General features: G+C 48.1%; 1 non-coding gene across 1 annotated transcript; it reads right to left on the bottom strand.

Annotated features, from left to right (window-relative positions):
- Positions 1 to 2,464: 2,464 nt before the first annotated feature.
- Positions 2,465 to 2,536, bottom strand: TRNAD-GUC. The gene has a single exon. It is a non-coding gene; the product is annotated as a tRNA-Asp (tRNA).
- Positions 2,537 to 8,230: the final 5,694 nt, after the last annotated feature.

Genomic DNA, 8,230 nt, shown 5'->3' with positions numbered 1-8,230 from the left:
ACATTGCATCTGCTTACGAAAGGTGATCTCTAGCACCAGTGTTGCACCTTTCAAGAAGCAAAGACGTCCCCATCGGTTTATACCCAGGTTGTGCAGAACTTGCTGCCAGCAGGAACACGACCAGCACCACACACTGCGCTGCCCAGTCCCACAGCAGCTGCCTCAGCCTGCGAACGCTGAAGAGAAATGAAACACATCCCAAAGTCACGTCAGGTTTCAGATCACATGTTCATGAACAGGATCATTAATGAGCACGTGCTGCTGTTGATTGTCACTGCCCTCCCTGTGGCGGTGGCAGAGGTTCCCCAGGGGCAGCCCAGGGGCTCAGCATTCCCGTGTCCTCACCTGTGGTGGGCTGTGGGGTGGGGGCACAGTCCAGGGATGCCCCAAACCCCAGGTCCATGGAGATGCCTCAGATCAAGCAGGTATCCCAAAGCACTGTCTAGATTGGATAAAACATAGTTCAACAAAACGGTCCATGGAGATGCCTCAGATCAAGCAGGTGTCCCAGAGTTATGGATAAAACATAGTTCAACAAAATTTAGCAAATATATTTGAAAATAACCTTAGAACCCAGCTGAGAATGGCTCATTTCTTTAGTGGTTTCAACCTCCCAGTGAGGCCCACCTGGAACCAACCACGGCTTCCACGAGAAAGAGCTGCAGAAACCGTCACAACCTAACAGATGGTGGTATGGTGATGGAAGCAGGTTTGGATTGCCTTGCTCAGGATGAGTTAGATCAACCTCTGTGAGTATAGATGAGGGACATGCAAATGTGCAGAGAGGAGCTCTAGAACTGGAGTTCTAGCTGCGACTCCTGTTGCAAACACATTTCTTGGAATAAAACAATCAAACAAACAAACTCGTGACACATTTCTTGGAATAAAACAATCAAACAAATTCTTGGTCATCAAGAAACTTATATTTAAGTATTCTTTCTGTACAAGATGTTTAATAATTCTTTATGAAAGTTACCAAAGACACATGCTGAGAAGGCCGTGACTCAGCGGGTGAGTGCTGCAGAGATGCCCCCACACACAAGCAGGACCTGCAGCTGACCCAGCCTGGATTTGCAGTTTCAGTTCCAGAATCTCACTTTTTCAGTCCCATGTATTACTCACCACCTGCAAAGGAGATGAAAAATCAAGAAGAAAACTTGAAAGGAGGTAGCAAGATTAGCTTGGGCCCCCTCCGCAGTGACCTGCCCCAGGGCCTGGCACCAGGAGCCTGCTGACATCCGTGCCACCTCCTGCAGACTCACAAAGGGGCCCCAAAGGTTCTGCATACAGGTTTTGTCTGGGCTTCATGACAGAGGCCATCACTGTCCTAGCAAGTTTATGTTCCTAGGATGCAGCTCAGACCCAACGTCAGTGCTGGGCCTGCAGTAACATCTTCTGCAGCTGCCAGGAGCCGATGTGCCACACCGATGTGCTTTGCTCCGAAAGCAGGTTGCCCAAGGGGCAGGACCATCACTGTCCTAGCAAGTTTATGTTCCTACGATGCAGCTCAGACCCAGCGTCAGTGCTGGGCCTGCAGCTGCATACAGGTTTTGTCTGGGCTTCATGACAGAGGCCATCACTGTCCTAGCAAGTTTATGTTCCTAGGATGCAGCTCAGACCCAACGTCAGTGCTGGGCCTGCAGTAACATCTTCTGCAGCTGCCAGGAGCCGATGTGCCACACCGATGTGCTTTGCTCCGAAAGCAGGTTGCCCAAGGGGCAGCTTGCTGCCAGTAACAGCTACGCTGCTGGAGGCTTTTCAATCTTGTTTTAGAAAAACTTCTTGGAACTATTAGGAGTGATATATGGGCTGGGCCGGTTAAAAAAAACAACAACAAAACCAGTTTTCACGTGAAAGTGCTTTCTAGAATGTGTTTTGGTCAAAATTTAAATGCCTCTGATGGTTGGCCTATAAATATAACAACAGGGATGATAAGGAGATACACACTTGAAATAAAGTGCCAAATTGCAACAATAAAAGCAATTTAGGCCTTTTACAAATTACCAAGGGTTGTGATAGATTAATTAAGTTTAAAAATGAAGGGTAGATTTCTTCTAGAATAGACACTAGAGGCAGCTAAATCCAAAGTTCGTTTAGGGGGCAGTTACTGCCTCTGCTACACAGTATTGGTACAGCAGATGGCAAAGGTCTTTGGCCTTTGGCCCTCACAAGGTCCTGGTGGCATCTCAGTGGCACCACCAGAGCCGTTCTCACCAAAAATGGCCCAGTTTGCCTCCAAACAAATGTCTCAGCATCTTTTGGCACCTGGCGCTTGCCTGGGGAAGGCGGGTACAAAGGAGAGGGTGCCCGCTGCCGCTGCCATCAGGGAGCACATCTCCCCTTTCTCACTCACTGGGTCCGGTACCGGACGGACAGAGGACAAATAAAAAGCGAGGATGGGTGGGCAGCCGCCGGCAGAGCCCCCCGGACCCGGGAGGGGCAAGACAAGAAAATATTGCTGAGTCTCCCCGTCGGGGAATCGAACCCCGGTCTCCCGCGTGACAGGCGGGGATACTTACCACTATACTAACGAGGAGTGAATGTATCTGTTGTACAGTCATTATCTGAACAGCCCTCCAGCCTGTTAATTAGCCCCTACTGCTCTTCGATGTCCTTACGGAGGCTGTCAGTTTTCCCTCCTGTCCTTCTACCTCACTTGCTGTGTGTAAGCTCATCGAACCCCGGTCTCCCGCGTGACAGGCGGGGATACTTACCACTATACTAACGAGGAGTGAATGTATCTGTTGTACAGTCATTATCTGAACAGCCCTCCAGCCTGTTAATTAGCCCCTACTGCTCTTCGATGTCCTTACGGAGGCTGTCAGTTTTCCCTCCTGTCCTTCTGCCTCACTTGCTGTGTGTAAGCTCCCTGTGCAAGGGCCACCCTCGGGCTTCAATATTTACTTTACACACACACACACACACACACACGGTATATCTATAGGATGTACACTTTAAAGAACACCTAAGCTCAGCCCTGATATTTATTGCAGCAGCCCAGAATGGCTACTCTATTGCTACCAAAGTAACTCTGGAGTTGGCATTTCTGTGTGTAAGAACATGATGTTGCATCGCATTCACTTTCACGGACGTGGCGTGTCAGAGTCTGAGTTAAGATCCATCGCTAATAGTGAAAAGTTAAAAAAAAAAATAGAATTGGTGAGGATTAAAAAACATTTCTCTTCTCCCCACTCAAACTGCTGCCAGTTCTGGAAAACCAGGAAATGCACAGCGAGAACACGGGGAAAACTCAACAGAAGAGACTTCACTTAGAGATTCCGTAAGAGCTGAAGAAGTTAAAGAAAACATGATACAAACCCACATCTAGTGTCACTGTCACGGGTAACTGGCAAGAGGGGACCCCCACCCATCCTGATCAGTCAGATCCAGCTGTAGCTGGGGGAAACCACCACACTGTGGCAGTGCCTACAGAGCCACGGGTGGGAAATGAGCTGTTATTTTTGTGTCAAGATTAATTTTGAGTTTGTTAGTTGATCCAGAGGAAAAGGACACCGAGCTGAAGCACAACCACAGCTAGTGAACTGTCACCAAACAGCTTAAAGTTAATAGTCCGTTAATTTCCCAGGCTGGCACACGCCGTGCAGCGTTCTGTACCCGTATCCGTGTGCGAAGGGAGCCTCCCTCGTACTGCAGGGTTTGCCTAAAGCTCCTTGCCTGGTCTGGCAGCGGAGCTGTTTGCATTGGCAACTCTCTGCCCCCTCCCCGTGCCAGGTCCCAGCATCTGGGAGAAGAGCAGCCGAAAATGGAAAACTTAAAATCACACACCTTTTAGGAGATCCCCAGTAGTCCCGTTCTCACCCCATCAAAGCAAAGAGCAGCACTATTTGGTGTGAAAGATGCTTATAACATCTACGATACATTCCAGCTTCCTGGTGGAACTGATTTTTGAACTGTTCATGTCAGAACTTCATTCTCCATGTCATCAGTTTTCCTGTGGTATCAGAATCAATTAAACCCTCTGAGAACTGCTGGACTGAAGTGTTTTGCCATCTCATGTAGGTCTGTTTGAGCTGACAAACAAACACCCATAAAATGCCAGAGACAGCAGGGGTGTTAACTCAGAGGTAATAAGGGATTAATTGAAAAAAGCTGAAGCAGCTACAGCCTCCAGCTGTCAGCTCTACACCTGGTGCAAACAATGGCTAGAAAGGCTGGATGGCTTCCGAACTCACCCCGTTTATAAGGTTACAAGTAAAAGGTCTCACACTGTTGAAATTCGTGCCCTTTCCCAGCAGATCAGAAACTGATGTTCAGCCTCAGCCTAGGCAGGACCTCTCTGGCCAGAAGTCATAGAATCATAGAATTGCCCAGGCCGGAAGGGACCTCCAAAGGTCATCTAGTCCGACCTCCCCGCAGTCAGCAGGGACACCCCCAACTAGAACAGGTTGCCCAGGGCCTCGTCGAGCCTCACCTTGAATATCTCCAGGGAAGGGGCCTCAACCACCTCCCTGGGCAACCTGTTCCAGTGCTCCACCACCCTCACAGTAAAGAACTTTCTCCTAATCTCCAATCTAAATCTGTTCCCCTCCAGCTTCAAGCCATTTCCCCCTGTCCTGTCACTACAGGCCTTTCTAAACAGGCTCTCCCCAGCCTTCCTGTAGGCTCCCTTCAGGTACTGGAAGGCCGCTATTAGGTCTCCCCGGAGCCTCCTCTTCTCCAGGCTGAACAACCCCAGCTCCCTCAGCCTGTCTTCGTAGCAGAGGTGCTCCTTCCCCCTGATCATCCTTGTGGCCCTCCTCTGGACCCTCTCCATCAGGTCCATGTCCTTCTTATATTGAGGGCTCCAGACCTGCACACAATACTCCAGGTGAGGTCTCACCAGAGCAAAGTGGCAGAATCCCCTCTCTGGACCTGCTGGCAACGCATCTTTTGATGCAGCCCAGGATGGGATTGGCCTTCTGGGCTGCAACTGCCCACTGCCTGCTCATGTCCAGCTTCTCATCCACCAGCACCCCCAAGTCCCTTTCCTCAGGGCTGCTTTCCAATACCTCACCCCCTAGTTTGTATTGGTGGTGAGGATTGTTCCGGCCCAGGTGCAGAACCTTGCATTTGCTCTTGTTGAACCTCATGAGGTTCACCTGGGCCCACCTCTCCAGCCTGTCCAGGTCCCTGCCTGCAAGCCACCAACACCTGCGGGAGAGAATGTGGGAAGGACAGGAGGGCAGTGTAAAGCAGACTGGTTTCCAGAGGATGGGAAATGGCAGCTCTCTTAAAAACTGGCTGCCATTATACACCCCAAACTGAATGGTAGACCAATTGCAATTTAAAAATAAATTAATTTAATGGCCAGAGAAGAGATCAGGTTATTGGATTTTGAGCACTTGCAACTCCCCTGGTACCAACGTACCAAGTATGGAGTCTGACCACAGGGTATTTGTTTGTTTGGGTTGTGGTCACACTCCCCCATTACCCTTTCCAGTGTGTGCTCTACTCTTGGGGTGTTTGTGTGCACCATTAGCTCAGCAATCTGCCTTTCAGGAAAGGTAAATCCTTTACTAAAACCTCTGCTTCGCCAGGGATGAACGACGAACAGCAACACACTCGGTGGGGAAGAAGGAAAAGAGCCATCCATGGGCAGGTTTGTGTCCACCACCACTAACCTTGTCACAAGTCCCAGAGCTGGCTCCAAACAGCAATTGAGCATTCCCACAGCCCGCACGCAGCTCTCCAACGACCTGAAAAGTCCTCCTTAAGAAGTAATGCCTTTTGCTCTTAGTTTTAAATTGCTGATGTAAATCCTTATAGTCCCTACATGTGCTCAGGGAAATCTTACTGTCTGTTATCAGATGACATCAGTAACTCTCCACGTATGGCAAGCGAGCAAAAACCTCTGATATAAAAAGTATATAAACAGATGACATCAGAAACAACTCAGCAATTTGCATACCTGGGCACACCCAGGTTATGGAAGACTCACAACCTTTCATACAGCTCCTTCAGAAAAGCGAGAACACTGTATTTATTACTCACAGACAGCAGGCTGATCTCCAAGCTGATAAGCAGCTATAAACCTATAGATCTTGGTAAAGATTGTAAATCAGATTCTCCCACTGTAGAGCGTTCCTTAAGTGAAACATAATTCTGTGGAAATTAAATGAAGACCTGAGCAAAGCCTCTCAACTTCCTCCTAGAAAAGGTCACGCTTCTCCAGTACATCCATCAGCCTGAAATGCTGAAACTAAATGTTCTTTCTAGTAAGAAAAGTTATGGACAGGTGGGTGATTGTCCTGGAAAGAGGTATATCTACCCATTATGAGAAAATGCAGAATGCTCTGGTTCCTGTTGTCTTGAGAGGACTGTAGGGACACATGGCCTCTGGCAGGACCTTGCTGGGGAATTGAAGTGATAAGCTACAATAAATTGATCATAACAGAAAAATGATAAGGGGCTGTAAACTCAGAACGAAGTCAAATACTGCAGATGACATCAGCTCTGGGGTTAACAGCTAGCATTGCTGCCAGGTCAATGACACCAACTTTGAGTTCTTCTTAAAAGCAGTGAACTTCATTTGCTGCAGCCAATTCCTCCAGTGACGCCTCTCTCCCCTATATCCCTAACGCCACGGATCTGGGTATAAGATCTCCACATCTACTGTGCCAAGCACCTCCTCCTTGCATTCCCTTGCTAGAAACACCCGCTCCCTTGCTGCTTCCAGGCTGGCACTTCTCTGCTGCCACCAGCCTCTGACAGACAGCCCCTGCCCAAAACTTAGAGCCATTTGCCTTGATATGCCACACCTCGACATATTGGTCTCATTCAACAAAACCACCCTGTGGTCCCTAGTAATAAAAGACACAGAAAAGGCTATGGCCTCAGGTTCTCACTTCTAAGGTCTGCCCTCAGGCTTTCAGCTCCTTGAGCCTAAGAGCAGAAGTGGTGGGACCAAGGCATTCTCCATGGGAGAGGAAAACGGTTAAGGAGCCCTGGAGCTGGCTGGGCACATGTGATGCCCTGAGACCAGACAAGCTCCATCTGAGGGTGAGGATGGAGCTGATCACTGGCAGATCGTGGCCACCAAGGAAGGTTCCTGATGGTGGAAGAGGCGCAAATGTTGCACCTATCCTCAAGAAGGCGTTTGTGGGGTGCTACAGGGCGGTCAGCCTCACCCCAGTGCCCGGGAAGGCCACAGAGCCAGAGCCTGACTGGAAGACACATCCAGGCACACAAAAGACACAGCAGCGATCAGAACAGCATGGCTTTACCAAGGGAAAATCATGCCCGACAGCTTTCTGTGGTGGCTGACTCCATAGCTATCGGAGGAGCATCAGATGTTGCCTACCCTGACTTCAGCAAGGCCTTTGACATCATCTCTCACAGTTAACTTAGAGCCAAATTGGTGAAATAGAGAGTGAATAAGAAGAAAATACAGTAGATGGAAGACTGGCTGAACAACCAGACTCAAAGGGCTATGACAAGCAGTACAAAAACTACTCATAATTTAATTCGCAAGTAATTTCTCAGGTGCTTACTTGGCCTTAAAATCACATGGGCTGCAGGCCCTTTACCTTCCAGGACTTGCAGAGTCTGGAGTTTGGCTATCAATCTTCACTCTGTTTTTGCGTTTCTTCCCCCCCAGTTGAATGAATGTATTTTAGCATCTGCTTGAAATATGCTGTCATTTTGGATCCCTCTTCCTTTCGGGTTTCATCATGCAAAAATCTGCTAGAACACTTCCTCTAGTCATTGCTCAACGCGTAGGCTGTTTCAGGGCAAAGAAATGACATGTAAATTTCCTTTATAATTACATAAAGAAGAACAAAGCAGAATGCTGCAATAAACCATGGCCAAAAGCTTCTCTGTCAGCTACTCTCATCATTTCCCTTACAAGGATTATTAAAGGTTTGCATTTCTGAGTCCAAAAAAAATTCAAATACAGCTGGCTGGATAGTCTTACAGTGAGGGGAAATAACTTGTTTCATACTAACTTTATTTTTAATCAGAACCACTTATCAGAACAGATAAGACAGAACTAAATGACACTCAAACAGCTAACCATGTCTCCTGAGCGTGCACCCAGGCTGCACCCAGTAGTAGTTAAGGACACCAGCAGAAACAAAAACCAGCTTCAACAAAAAACTACTATCGCTCACTCAGAGATATTTCCACTTTAAAAAAAAATGGCAAACCAAACAAATCAACACCACATAAACTTGTAAAAGGAATTTGTACTTCTTGTAAGCTCATTTCCCCCAGGTAAAAAGAATCACTG

This window comes from Calidris pugnax, unplaced genomic scaffold, assembly GCF_001431845.1.
Source record: "Calidris pugnax isolate Ruff unplaced genomic scaffold, ASM143184v1 scaffold27, whole genome shotgun sequence".
NCBI classification, from domain to species: domain Eukaryota; kingdom Metazoa; phylum Chordata; class Aves; order Charadriiformes; family Scolopacidae; genus Calidris; species Calidris pugnax.
Note: the sequence above shows the minus strand (reverse complement) of the source record. Positions and strands in the feature narration are given on the sequence as shown.